At 38.5% G+C, this 13,864-nt stretch overlaps 1 protein-coding gene across 4 annotated transcripts in view; it reads left to right on the top strand.

The window, feature by feature from the left end:
• The first annotated feature begins 1,291 nt into the window (after positions 1-1,291).
• LOC109398784 (homeotic protein female sterile) overlaps positions 1,292-13,864 on the top strand; it is a 64,341-nt gene continuing 51,768 nt past the window's right edge. For 2 of the 4 annotated variants that reach the window (XM_062856921.1, XM_062856917.1), the window contains exons 1-2: positions 1,292-1,959; positions 7,102-7,724. The gene's annotated coding sequence lies outside the window, so the exon portion shown is untranslated. Of the gene's footprint in view, positions 2,081-7,101; positions 7,725-13,864 lie in introns of all 4 variants that reach the window. The other 2 variants (XM_062856919.1, XM_062856918.1) reach the window with 2 other exon arrangements.

The following is a 13,864-nucleotide window of genomic DNA, read 5'->3' as shown; positions in this document are numbered from 1 at the left end:
GTAACATTAAAATGGAATGGTAACTTCCTTGAACGTCGATATTCGTGGGTAATTGAGTGATCAGGTTCACCCCACTGATCAACTACACCCCAGTTTACGGTCCGTATAATGGTGTTGGTTCATTAGTGGATCGCGTTTACAAGATTTTTTTAAAACGGACTCAATAATATGCCATATTGCATGCATTTCCCCTACTCCTACCCGACTCATCTCTCAAGCAAATTTCTTGAGGCAAAATGCGGTACACTCAGAAAATAAGAAAGTCATAAAATGACTATTTTTTATTCATTTGATTACTAAATTAAATTTATGCATACATAAAACTAAGAACTACGCATTAGTAAACTAGTTTCTAGTATTTCAATGCGTACATTTAGTTAAGTTTCCTTATTTCTAAAATTTAGATCCACGGTCTTTGGAGCAAGATTGAACAAGTTATTTTGGTGGAATAAATTCTCTGTTTAGTGTGCTGGTGTTTTATAAGACAACATATTTTAAATATTTTAATGGTAAATATTGAAAATTTTATACTTTATACAGTACACATAAACTCTTAATATATTCTTATAATCTACAGGATTACAACTCCGGCGTGATTCCTCTATGTTGTGTGATCGAGTCCGGACCCAGGAAGGGTGCCACCGAGTTCTCAACTTAGCGCAGCGCATACTTAAGTATTTATAAATATTATTCAATATTTTTTATTAAATATAAATAAACTTAATCATGATTTTCAATAAATACTATATCAAGTAAAACAACTGGGTTAAAAGTCTAAAAGAAAGTCCGAGAGTTACTTAAAATGAGTCATTTAATACATAAAAAATATTCATTTGCATGAACTGTCAACTTTACAATAAATACTAAAAAGTATGCATTGGTATACTAAATAGGATTAAGTATTGCAGTAACTACTCACTGTTTAGTAACTTAATGCATGAACCCAGTCGAACCTGCATTTTGCATGAAAAATATGCATTAATGACTTCTTTTATTTCTGAGTGTACAATAAATTTTTCTCATAATTTCGCCCGAGAGCCGGAAGTATTTTTTGGCTGCTTTAAATTAAGCGTGTATGAGTGCCGGCGAAAGACTCTCATCGCAATTTTCTCTTTCGCGCATTTCGTCGCGGAGCCGGGATCATTTTATGGATGTAGTGGTGCGTCACCGCACCAAAATGCAAAACAGTGTGAAGAACGCCCGGATAATATTAAATTGTAAATTTTACAACCTGTGTGCGTTTGTGTGTGTGTGTGGTCTCGGTCAGTCTGCGGCTGCAACACAATCAGATCGTTGGTGTCGTCACTCACGGCAGATCGCATCCTCATCTCTCGCCGACCGACGGGATTTGGATTTTACGCGTTTTCACCTCGCGAGTTTTGGCTTTGGTTCGGCAGCTTGCGCTACTGCCTTGCAATGGTGAAAAGTGTGATTTTTGTACGTGTGAGAGGGTTGATTGAAAATTCCAAGCTGCATTTTTAACAACAGTAAGCATTTTCCCGGTCTCGGTTGATTGTGACTTTTAAATATCGGGTGTCGTATTTATCAATACTAGTGTTCGTTGCGAAAATTTCGAGTTATTTTCGGTAATGGGGAAGTGAATTTCGGATGGTGAGAAAAGTTACGACGGAGGATTGACTCCCACCCTGCGGTTTGCGGTGCGTGTCAGTGAAATGAATGGAAAAAAGCTTGCCAGACGGATGAGGCGAAAAGCAAACGGAAAATTTTAACAAGTGGAACGGAGTAATCGATTTCAAAAATATCGTATTTTATTTTTGTGATGAAGAATTGAAGTTGAAACGTGCAATTTGGTCTAATCTGCGAAGTTGTGAGGAAGAAAATTGGTGCTGCTGGTGATTATCGGAAAGAGAATATTATTCGGAAAGAGAAAAATTATTCTGCGGTGGTGTCAGGATAGTGTGTGTCGCAGAAAATTTGCGGCGGCGGCTCCTCACACGGGTAAAGAAGAAAATGAAATAAAAGCCGAGTGCCGCCATTTTATTTCACACCACACACTCTTGAGAAGATTCGCTCGCTCGGGTTGTCACAGCGGTGTACAGTGGCGACAGTAACTCAAAAGGTGGCTAAATTTTATAAAGCTGTAAAGATTCATTGACCTAATTCCCGACGTGTATTTGGTATTCTCTTTTGATATGAAGGATGAATAGAATTTCGATTTGGTTTATGCTTGCAGTGGATATGAATGTTTTCTATTCAATCTCATTTCAAGACAGACATAAAAAGCATCGTATGTCACAAATGTAAACAAAGCGGAATTTACCCGCAAAAAACTCATCATTTTTTTGTCGTATTATGGTCGAGTTTAATTAATTGGGTTGTTTATTGAATAAAACATTGCTATTTTCTATAGCTTAATCGAGAGAGCTCATTTTTCTGAGTATAACTTGGTTTTATTGGATTTCAATACCTTTGTTTTGATAGTTAAATTAACAAAACAGTTATTATTATTATTTTTCTTTATTATCGAGATTTTCAGCCCTCGGCTGGTTCATCTCGTAACAAAACAGTTTTGATTTTCTTGGATAGAATGAAAGTTTAATCGATAAAATGACACTTCGACAGGAACAAATATTTTTCCCTATACAAACTTTAAATGCATTTTAAAAATAGTCCCCGGATTCCAAACATGATGAAAATTTGGATTTCGACTAATTCTTGGACGGAGAATCTGATTATAAAATAATCTGGATACCCCTAAAGAACCCAATTATTTATGAATCGACGCATAGACAATGATAATTAATTAACAATACAATTCAATTTCATGTTGATAAAAAAAAATGAAATTTCGATATTTGTAAAATAATTTAATATGACGTGTACACGAAATTCGGCATCAATATGCTTCATGCCTTGTTACAATTTAAATAAATTTGGAAATGAGCGAAAACAGCTTTCCTTATCATTTTCCACTATGTAATTATAAGCATCTATCAATTATTATCAACTATATTCACATGAAATATCTCCCTGGTCCCATGTTCCCATTGGGGTGTTCAACGTTGTGTGCTACAATGTTCACTAGGCTGCGGCTTATTTTTCAAAAGTTGTTGAAACCTGGAATTCGTAAGCTCTTTTGGATCCAAATGACACAAAAAGAGAAACCTCTGAGTTTCAGCCAAAAATATTGAGATTTAGAGGTCGCGCAATCGCTTCAAAGTCGAATTTTCGAGTAATAAAAAGGTGTTTTCACTTCAAGTGCCATAACTTTCTCGATTTTCAACCGATTTTTAATCTTTTTTATGAATTTCTCACAAATTAAATTTTTAATAAACTCGTAGAACATCATTTTTTTCCAAAGTCACGCAAAATATGAGTTTTTGAAGATATAATTCATTTTTTTCTTCTTTTTACAAAAATTTTTAACTTTGGGGTCCTATAACTTTTTAACCGTTTGACCAATTTTAAATTTTTTAGCTTGCTTTTGTAGATATTTTCGTTGCCTAAAAATGCTGTGAATGAGCTGTACCTTAAAAAAAAAACGTTTCAAAATAGATAAATACCAAAAACCGTTCAAAAACACGTATTTTATTGGAAAAATCAGAATTTTGGCAACATTTTAATAGTTTTCATGCTTAGTTTCGGGCTCAAAGTGAAAACAATATTCTCAATAATCATATGGAAGCCTTAAACTTCAGTTTTTGGCGTGTTCTGAATCAAAAAATATTTTCATGTTCGAAATGCGAGAAAAAAAAATTGAAAAAAAAAAAATCCTCCAATGTGTTCCACATCCCTAAATATGAGGCTAAGTATCTGATTTGGAGTAAAAAATTGCAAATAATCGTCAAAAATTCCAATTTTGCATGAAAAAATCAAGTTTTAAGGCATATTTTGGCAGTTTTTGGTGAAAAGTATTGTTCGCGCCCTCCGAGTGCGAAAGAAAACGATCTCGTAGTATTTGTGTCACTAAAACTCAACTAAAAAATATATTTACATTAATAGACCATTACAAACAAATATTAACGAATTACTTACAATCTAGTTTTCCTTTTCGGCTACAAATCTTCACACATAGCTACCTCCAGGATTATAGGACGACCTAATCAAACAATTCACAATATAATCTAAGACAACATTCAATTAAACATGATTCAATTCTTACATTGACCAACAGTGGTGAATCGACCACAACTACTGCGAGGGACAACAACATGACGACGGCAAAATCTACAATTTCACAAATTACACTATTATTACATCACGCTTTAATACTTAATTACACGCCTACGGCAAGGACTAACAAACTAATTTACACAGAACTATTCGTTATCTACTTCACAATAATCTTAGTTTCTCCCGCTCGCTGTTGTACACTTTTATGCTGCCGTGATGGACGACAACAAAACGGAGCGCGTTCACCGCTTCTCCGACGACGACGACGACGACGACGGTCACTCATTGACCCTTTCATGGCCGGTGGTAACAAGTATCATAAAAATGACTACTTTGATGAAAAGTTTGTTTAGGACCAAGATAGGCAACAAAAATATCTACAAAAGCAAGCTAAAAAATTTAAAATTGGTCAAACGGTTAAAAAGTTATAGGACTCCAAAGTTAAATTTTTTTGTGAAAAGAAGAAAAAAATGAACTAGATCTTCAAAAACTTATATTTTGCGTAACATTGGAAAAAAATGATGTTCTAAGAGTTTATTCAAAATTTAATTTGTGAGAAATTCATAAAAAAAGATTGAAAATCGGATGAAAATTGAGAAAGTTATGGCACTTTAAGTGAAATCACCTTTTTATTACTCGAAAATTCGACTTTGAAGCGATTGCGCGACCTCTAAATCTCAATATTTTTGGCTGAAACTCAGAGGTTTCTCTTTTTGTGTCATTTGAATCCAAAAGAGCTTACGAATTCCAGGTTTCAACAACTTTTGAAAAATAAGCCGCATCCTAATGTTCACCCTATACCCAGGAAGCCGGGAAGCCGAAAATGTGTGCCTTTAAGTATGCTTAATTTGATTAGAAATAGATTCAGTTGCTTCAGGCAGGGATGAGAAATGTACTGGAAAAAACGGTTACTGGCTGTACATTTGACATTTTTCCACACGAACATCATATGTCCAGCCAAACTCAAACTGTTCGAAAAATAAATGCCATAACATTTTTTTTTCCTGCAGCCTTCTTCCTCGAAACGGTTTCTAAGCGCGAGAGCGCCAGTACTCGAGCACAACGACGACAAAAATTTCTGTCTCCCGTTTTCGCATTTTTCTGCGTTTCAAATTCAAACCGCTTCTAGACAAACTTCTTTACATGCATCACAAAGCTAGGAGTATGCTCTAGCCATTTGTGCAAATCGATTTAAATTATTTATTAAAACAAGTGAGTTATTAGCAGTTGAAAATATTTGATATTTCTCGCAATCACCCGCCTCAGCTGGGGGTGGATTGAAAATGTCGGATGTTTGCCTGACGTAATTTATGGACATTCCCTAAATGTGAAACGATTCAACATACAGGAGCTTTTTTTAAAAGAAAATTTCTTCGACTCTCTTGGGTATAGAGTTTATTCATGCCTGCCACATGATACACATTAGTGGAGGAAACTCTATGTTGATATTGTTAATAACTGTGGATTTGTTTATACACTCAGCGAAAAAACTAACAAAATTTATCGAAATACCTTATGATTTTTTTGCTATAACTGAAACTTATGGATTGATCCTGCTTTTTATGACAAATTTCACAAGGTAGACTTAAAAGAAGAACAAAATAAAATCTTTAAATACTGCAGACTGGATTCGATCCATGAGCGTCGGGATCACTGTTTTATCCACACGGCTATCGACGCTTGAGAATACCATGTTGCTTAACTCTAGATTGAGTTTAAATAAGGGCGAAAGTAACATGAGAGAGTTCTCTTCATCGAGTCTCTCTTCGGCAAATTAAAGTGACAAGATGCAAATTCAATCGAACCTTTTACACTTAGACGCTAGATATATAGGCCAAGCTGTGAGACGATTCTACGCAAGATTCTACATCATAGAGCGACCTTATGAAATTCATTCGAATCATTATGATTTTTTTAAAGGTCGCTTCATAAGCTGGGCCTTATGGAAATCTTAAGTTTATTTGGCTGAGTGTAGAGCACTACTGAGGAGCTGAGACGAGACTCGCGAAGACGGTCTTCTTTTTCTCCACTCTGTTATTTTTTTCTTCTTCCTATCTGTGTTGACATTATGTTTTGGGCTGGTGGTTCAAACACGTAAGTGACCGCATCACCTCACATGCAGTGTAACTGAATCCCATTCACGCACAAAATCATGTTGAGGTGAAATTTTGCATCGCCAACAATCGCCAAGCAAAGTAATCATTGGAATATTTTGTTTTCAATTTATTTTTGACAGTACAGGAGAAGAAAATGCTGCTCGGAGTGAATTTTGGCTTCAGAATTTATCTCGGATAGCAATACTTTCCTCGTTTTAGGTAACGTAATCAAACGGGCTACAACTGACAGCTCAGTTGGGCTGCACTTGACGTTGCTTTTTTTCCTCTTCGCGAGTCTCGTCTCAGCTGAGGAGCAGCCCTTGCGAAAATTACATGAAGTATCCTTTCAGTTAAAACGCAACGTCAAAATAAAATGAAGCATTTTTTGGTCTTGAAATATAATAAAGGCGAGTACGATATTCACGTCCTCGTTTACCCTTTTATGTTTAAATATTTAACGTCCCAACTGTTCCGCATCGACTGTTGAAGTTCTCATTGTGGAACTCGCACAAAAACAATAGTCCTGTTCAACGACGCAGGTTGAACTTGCTCGAAGTTGCTGCATCTTGCTCTTACCCATTAGTCAACAAACGTGTAAGAGTAGGATGCAGCAACTTCGAGCAAGTTCAACCTACGTCGGTGAATAGGACTAATGCAAGTGTCTGATTGATCAATATTTATAAACAACGTTTCAAAGCTACACGATAGGAAATAAGTGTATTACATGGGTAGACGCTTGTGTCCAAATCGGTTTGCCCACCTGTCATGAACAACATACAAATTTAGCCATGTTTTGGGTTCTCGTTCGTTCACTGTGCGGCGAATTGCTGTGCTGCATACAACAACCCACACTCACACCAACACCGTTTAGGTTGTCCGTCGTCGTCGTTGACTCGAAAAGCATTAACGCAAGAAGAAGGAAAAAATTGGGCAGGAGATTTTCACTCGAGTGAAGTGCGGTAAATTCGTGCTGTAAAAGTGGATTTTTCCTGAGAAAAACCATCGATTGTGAAAATTTACGGGGCCAAGTGTGCCCGTGATATGAAGTTTCCGGTTGGGAAGTGGAATTTTAGGTGGAAAGTTTGAAAATAAATCCCGAGAAAAGTGTTGCTTGGTGGATCGCTGACTTGCACAAATCACGCACACATTGACACGGATCGGGAGAGTGAAAAGCGTTTTACTTTGTAATCCAACACATACACATACACGAACAAACGCGTACGACAAGCAACTGCTTGCCGTTTTGACGGGACTGGCGCTGGTGCCGCGGTGCTGCGTTCGAAAACGGTACCAAATTCGCTGCGCCTGGCCTAGGCAGGGGATTGTACGTGGATCGAAGCCGTGTCGGGATCGTACGGCTGTGTGCGTGTGTATGAGTGCCGCGCCGTAGGGTCAAGTGAAGCGCCTGTGTTCTTCACGAAGAGTGGCTTGTGTTGTGCTTAGGCCGTGTTATTCTTCGCGGTTTTCATGTGGATTATTCCCTCTAAATCACAGGTAATTACCAGAAATTGTTTTATGAATGTCTATATTCTCCGTATTCACTGGAAATCATGCGTACGATGGCCTATTACGGGCCTAAATAACAAATTTTGATCCCTCGCTCCGATTGCAGCTTTTGCAAATGCCGCCCGCCATATTTGGGTTGCACGAAAAGGCAATAAAAATGCGAATTCAGCAGCTATAATTATCGTTCGTCCGTCAAAAAAGACTCAAAATTTGGAATTTTCCGACGGAAATTATGAAAATATTGTTTGTAATCGTCAAGTTGTGGCATTGTTTCTGAGCTGTCAAAATAGGGAATAACAAATCGTGGTTGGTATCGAACTACGCAGAGCGACTGGGATAGCCCCAGAAGCAAAATTTTCTTTTCTTCCTGATTGCTTCGTTCTCTCCCTCTGTGTTGGTTGATTCGTCACTCAAAAAGAGTCACTCGACGACAAAACCGAAGTTACTCACACTCTAAACTCTAAAAAAAAAAAAATTACAATTACAATTACAATTAAACCGTGGGAACGACGGAGACGGTATCCGTCTCGCGACAATCACTACAATCATTCGGGATGACGACGAGCAGTGCATGTGTGTTGGTATGATTAATCCGGTTATTCATCGAAAATGAGCGAAAATCGAGAGCAGTGTGTTGGTGAGAGTTGCTTCTCGGAGAAGATAATCTGCTGAACGTTCGGCTGGTCGGCACGGCATTCGATTCAGGATCGGGCAGTGTTTACAGAACGATAGTAATGTTTCAGCGAATTGCACTCTGTAATCATTATCGTAACGTAGAAAGTGCAATGCAATACGTTCTAGTATAGATGGAGTAATCAATAGTGATATCGTCGGTTTCCTGCAATAGGGACACAACTCATAAGTTATCAACTTTAATATTTTTGATGTCAAAATTTGATGAAAAACTGGCAATTTTTATATATGTATTTTTTTAAGAAACAGGTCGATAAATCTTGTCTGATATTGTTTTGATCTTGTAATATGTTAACGAGCCATTATTGAGCAATTCACTAAACTAGATTTTGCTATTATTTCTGAATTTTTACCTCTTATATCAATCACACCAATATCAGTTTTTATTCTTCAGAAATTCAATCAGTAACAACTGAATTATATGATGGATAGAGATGGTGATGACCCTAACAGTACGGCTTATATTTTTTGGGTAATATATTTAACAAAATAAATGTTAGAGGCGAACCAACTGTGAAGTTGGATACCTCTTTAATAAAGATAATAATAATAATAATAAAATAAATGTTCAGTTGGCAAACTTTCCTGAAAATTAAAAAAAAAATTAAGTTTAAGTTGTTTGAATACAAATCCTAATCAATCTTCTAGTTATTAAAGTCAAAATAGCTTACTGTTTTCTATCAGTAAACTTTGTGTATTTTAAATAGAATGGTGATTCAAATTGACGTACATTCTTTTGTTGCCAATGAGCAGTTCAAATAAATCTGAAAGTTACTCCACTGCACACTTGAAATAAAGTACCATATTCAGCTGTTCTATTTTCGGTAAAAGTTCAGATTACCGAATGTTCAGCAAAAAATACCGAATCATCGGTAACGTTTACCGAACGTCCAGTAAAAAATAACTACTTCGGTAAAACTGTGCTGAACTTCGGTAATTCGAACTTTTACCGAAAATAGAACAGCCGAACAAAGGACTCTAAAATAAGTGTGTGAGGCATGAAAGCTTGATAGTATCGAAAACTTTTTCTTCTTTTATGGCTCTACGTTCCCACTGGAACTCTTTTCAACTTAGTGTTCTTTGAGCGCTTCCACAATTATTAATTCTTTGCCTGCCATTGCATGAATTTGTCACGCCCGTGAACGACACACTGACAGCATCCCGCTCATGGATCTTAAACGATGGATCAAATCCAGCTATGGAGCCAATTAAGAACTACTTTCCTGCGGAAAATAAAAGACACGGTTGAACCATGGACTGATTTGCCAGTGCTCAAAGATCAGAGAGTAATCTCTCGATTGCGAAGGGGCCGTTCATAAACCACGTAGACTTTTTGGGGGGAGGGGGGGGGGGGGGGTATTGCCAAAGTCTACGCTCCATACAAATTTCAAAATTTTTGTATGGACAAATCGGCACCAACATTTCAAAAGGGCGTAACTGCATTTGGAAGTAATACCTTCTTTCAAAGCTGTAGGTCGTACTGCTTCCCTTACACTCAAACCACCGTGGTTGTCGGAAAGAGGAGAGTTTTTCCCATCTGGTACTTGTTGTGAAAAACATGGAAATCATAACACATGATCCACAGCTTTAAAAGAAGGTGATGATTCCAAAAGCAGTTACGCCCTTTTGAAATGTTGGTGTCGAAATGTCTACGAGGGGGGAGGGAGGGGTCTGAGATTGCCAAATTTTGGTCTACGTGGTTTATGAACAGCCCCGAACCGGGCGCACACTTCTATCACACAACATGGGAGGTGGTCCGTTCCGCAAGGAGTGTGAAGTGTGCCACATCCCAGCCACAGTAGAACATGTTCTTTGCGTGTGTCCCATCTACGAAGGCCAACGTCGACTCCACAACATCGCTGGTAATATTGGAGAAGTCCTACGGGACGATCCGGATACCATCAAAACACTATTAAAGTTTCTCCACGATTGTAACCTGTATGAATTCATTTGTCAGCTCTCTCATCCGTTCATTAATTTAGTGTGTTGAACTAACATTAAAAGTTCAAAAACACAATAATAAAGAATAAAAAAAATGCATGAATTTGTACATTGTGAGGCAAGGACAACGGCACAATGGCACAAATTTCCCAAATGGAGGAGAACGTGTCTCTGGGGCCGACCTACTGAAGGACAACGATAAACTAAGGACTGTATCGTTAATATTATGAGTACACCTGAAAATTGCTGTATTTCAAAATGTTTTATTTATTTTGTAAATCAAATTCAACTACATTGTTTATTGATCATCAGAAAAGCCCATGACATGATTGTATATTTAATTTTTCGTGGATCTTGCCACCTCTCGCACTTTCTTCTTGGCGTGCTTCATAAGGTTTTGGACAACCGTTCCGACGATGGTTTGCTAACGTTGACCCAGTTTTTCTTGAATTTTGTGACGTCCTCTGCTCCTCTATCCTTTTTTCGTAGTTTCCCTTTCATCAAAGTTAACTATTTCTCAACGGGCCTTATTTGCGGGCAATGTAGAGGATTCATTGTCTTTTCCACAAATTGAACATTGTTTACTTCATACCTGTCAAAGGTGTCACGCGCATAGTGGCAGGATGCCAAATCCGGCCAAAGTAATGTAGGACCTGTGTGCTTTCAGATGAGTGGCAGAATAAGTTTCTGGAGACATTCCTTCCGGTATATTTCGACGTTCATACCTGGGACGGTGAAGAAAGGTGACGATTTTATACCACATTGACAAATTGCTTGCCAAACCAACACATTTTTCCAATTTTTACGCAAAAAATCGATTTTTCCTAATTCGTAACATCCGTGCCATGCTTAACAGTGAAAATCTGTGCCCCTGGAAGTGCTTTGTAGTCCAATTTGACATACGTTTCATCATCCATGATTATCCACATGCAATTTTTGCTCAAAATATCGTCGTACAGCTTCCAAGCCCGAGTTTTCACATAATCCGCCAGAATTTGACTGCGTTTTGGACATTTCTGTTTTGGGTAGGTCTTCAGGGAATTACACTACTTGGCGCGTTGAACCATACCAACAAACGTTTCACACTTTTTTGCTCAATCTCTGATGTATACCTCCTATTTTCCTTTAACGATTTTGCAAATTTTGCTGTCCAAATTTGACTTGGACACACCTGGTTTTTTGCCACGTCCGGGTGAGTCTTCCAGTGTGTTATGCATACCGAATCGTTTGATAGCATTTTGGACAACAAAAACCCTAACACATTCATTTTTTGCTAATTTTCTTAGCGATCATTTTTTATTGCAGTGCCTGGTCACAATCGATTTTCGCTTCTCCTCCGTAAACCCTCGCATTGTTGCACTTGAGGAGAAACTTTAACTTTCAATGAAGGTTATCGTTTGTTTACAACGTTAGCAACACATAGACACATAGCAGTTGTCAAAATAAGGCATAGTCTTTTTAATACAGAGCCTCAAAGGTGTACTCATAATTAACGATACAGTCCTTATGCCCAGGGAGTCGAGAAAATTTCTCCGACCAGAGAGGAAATTGAACCCACCGTCTCTGGATTGGCGATCCATAGCCTTAACCACTCGGCTAGTTACGTCGGATTGAAAAGTTATGCTTGATTTATCCGATCGAATACTTAAGGTATGTACTTACCTTACCGGTCAGGCTAAGGCCGGGGTGGCCTCTGCTGTACATAGTAGCCACCTCCATTCCACTCGGTCCATGGTTGTTTGTCTCCAGTTCCGCACTCTGCGTAGGGTCCGCAGATCGTCCTCCACTTGGTCGACCCACCTAGCACGCTGCGCTCCACCTCTTCTTGTACCGGTCGGATGACTCTCGAGAACCATTTTAGTCGGGTTGCTATCCGACATCCTGATGACGTGACCCGCCCACCGTAGCCTCCCGATTTTCGCGGTATGGACGATGGTTGGTTCTCCCAGCAGCTGATGCAGCTCGTGGTTCATTCGCCTTCTCCAAGTCCCGTCTGCACTCCACCGTAGATTGGTACGCAACACCTTCCGTTCGAAAACTCCAAGGGCGCGTTGGTCCTCTCCACGTAGGGTCCATGTTTCGTGCCCATAGAGGACGACCGGTCTAATCAACGTTTTGTAGATGGTTAACTTCGTGTTACGGCGAACTTTATTAGATCGTAGAGTTCTGCGGAGTCCAAAGTAGGCACGATTCCCTGCCACAATGCGCCTCTGAATTTCTCTGCTGGTGTCGTTGTCGGCGGTCACCAGTGAGCCCAAGTACACGAATTCTTCAACCGCCTCGATTTCATCACCGTCGATATAAATTCGGGGTGGCGGGCGCGCTGATTCCTCCCTGGAGCCCTTTGCCATCATGTACTTTGTCTTCGACACATTAATGACTAATCCGATTCGCCTGGCTTCACTCTTTAGTCGGATGTACGTTTCCGCCATCGTCTCAAATTTACGAGCAATAATATCAATATCATCGGCGAAGCCAAGCAGCTGAACAGACTTCGTGAAAATCGTCCCACTCGTGTTTAAGGCCTCTTAGCGTGTCAGCTCAAATTTTGCTCTTCTTATTTGATTCTTATTCCAAACAATCATCAAGCTCGATAGTAGTTGTGTAGCCTTTCTTTACCAATTCCATAAACAAACAAACAAAAATAGCACCTCTTTGTCTCGGTACTTCCAAAGTAAACGTTTCGAGAATATGAATCATTTGAAAGCAACTCAAGCAGTAAACTACTCTAATTCAATGAATAACAAGGAAACATATCCAGATGTCACGAAAAATGTTAGATTTTTATGTAACAAGCTAGAAATGATCGAATTATTTTGGTACACTCTCTCACTGTTTATGTTTGCTGCAACAGCAGTGCTGGCGGACCGCTTGGTGAAGATTCCGTAAATTATAATGCTTTGCTTATTTCACTAACAATTGTGGTAAAAAAGTTAAAAAATAATCACCCCACAAATTATTTTTGATTTTATGACGCATAACCAATGTGTTTGACTGGATTTTTTAATTGATTTCGCCAGCAGGATCGACATCACTGCGTGCAATAATCAATGATTGTGCGCGCCAAAAGACATCACCACGCTGCCGCCGTCATCGTTGGTACTGCGGTGGGTGATAAACACCGCCAACCACATTTTAGTGCGGTCGAAACAAATCGTTAAAAATTTCTACTTTCGAGTGAACTAATGCTTAGTAATCGTGATTACTTGGAAAGAGGCTTGTATTTGAAGTAGTGTGAATACATTTTTATGCCGAATATCTCGCGTGAAATTGATTATTTTATAAAATAAGATAAGTGTCGATTTTTTACAAATATGTATTGGTGCAATGTTGTGTAAAGTTGATTTCGGTCAATGATTTTGAAGAAGCCATTTTGCGATGACACGCTAAGGGGCCTTAAGGTATGTAAACTATCAAAATTCCAAGTTTGATAAATTTCCTATAAGAGCTGGTGTTTCACAAGGCAGCTTTTCTCTGTTCGGAACATAACCATG

This window comes from Aedes albopictus, chromosome 3 (assembly GCF_035046485.1).
Source record: "Aedes albopictus strain Foshan chromosome 3, AalbF5, whole genome shotgun sequence".
Classification (NCBI taxonomy): Eukaryota; Metazoa; Arthropoda; class Insecta; order Diptera; family Culicidae; genus Aedes; species Aedes albopictus.
The sequence above is the reverse complement of the archived record's forward strand: the minus strand, read 5'-3'. Positions and strand labels throughout refer to the sequence as shown.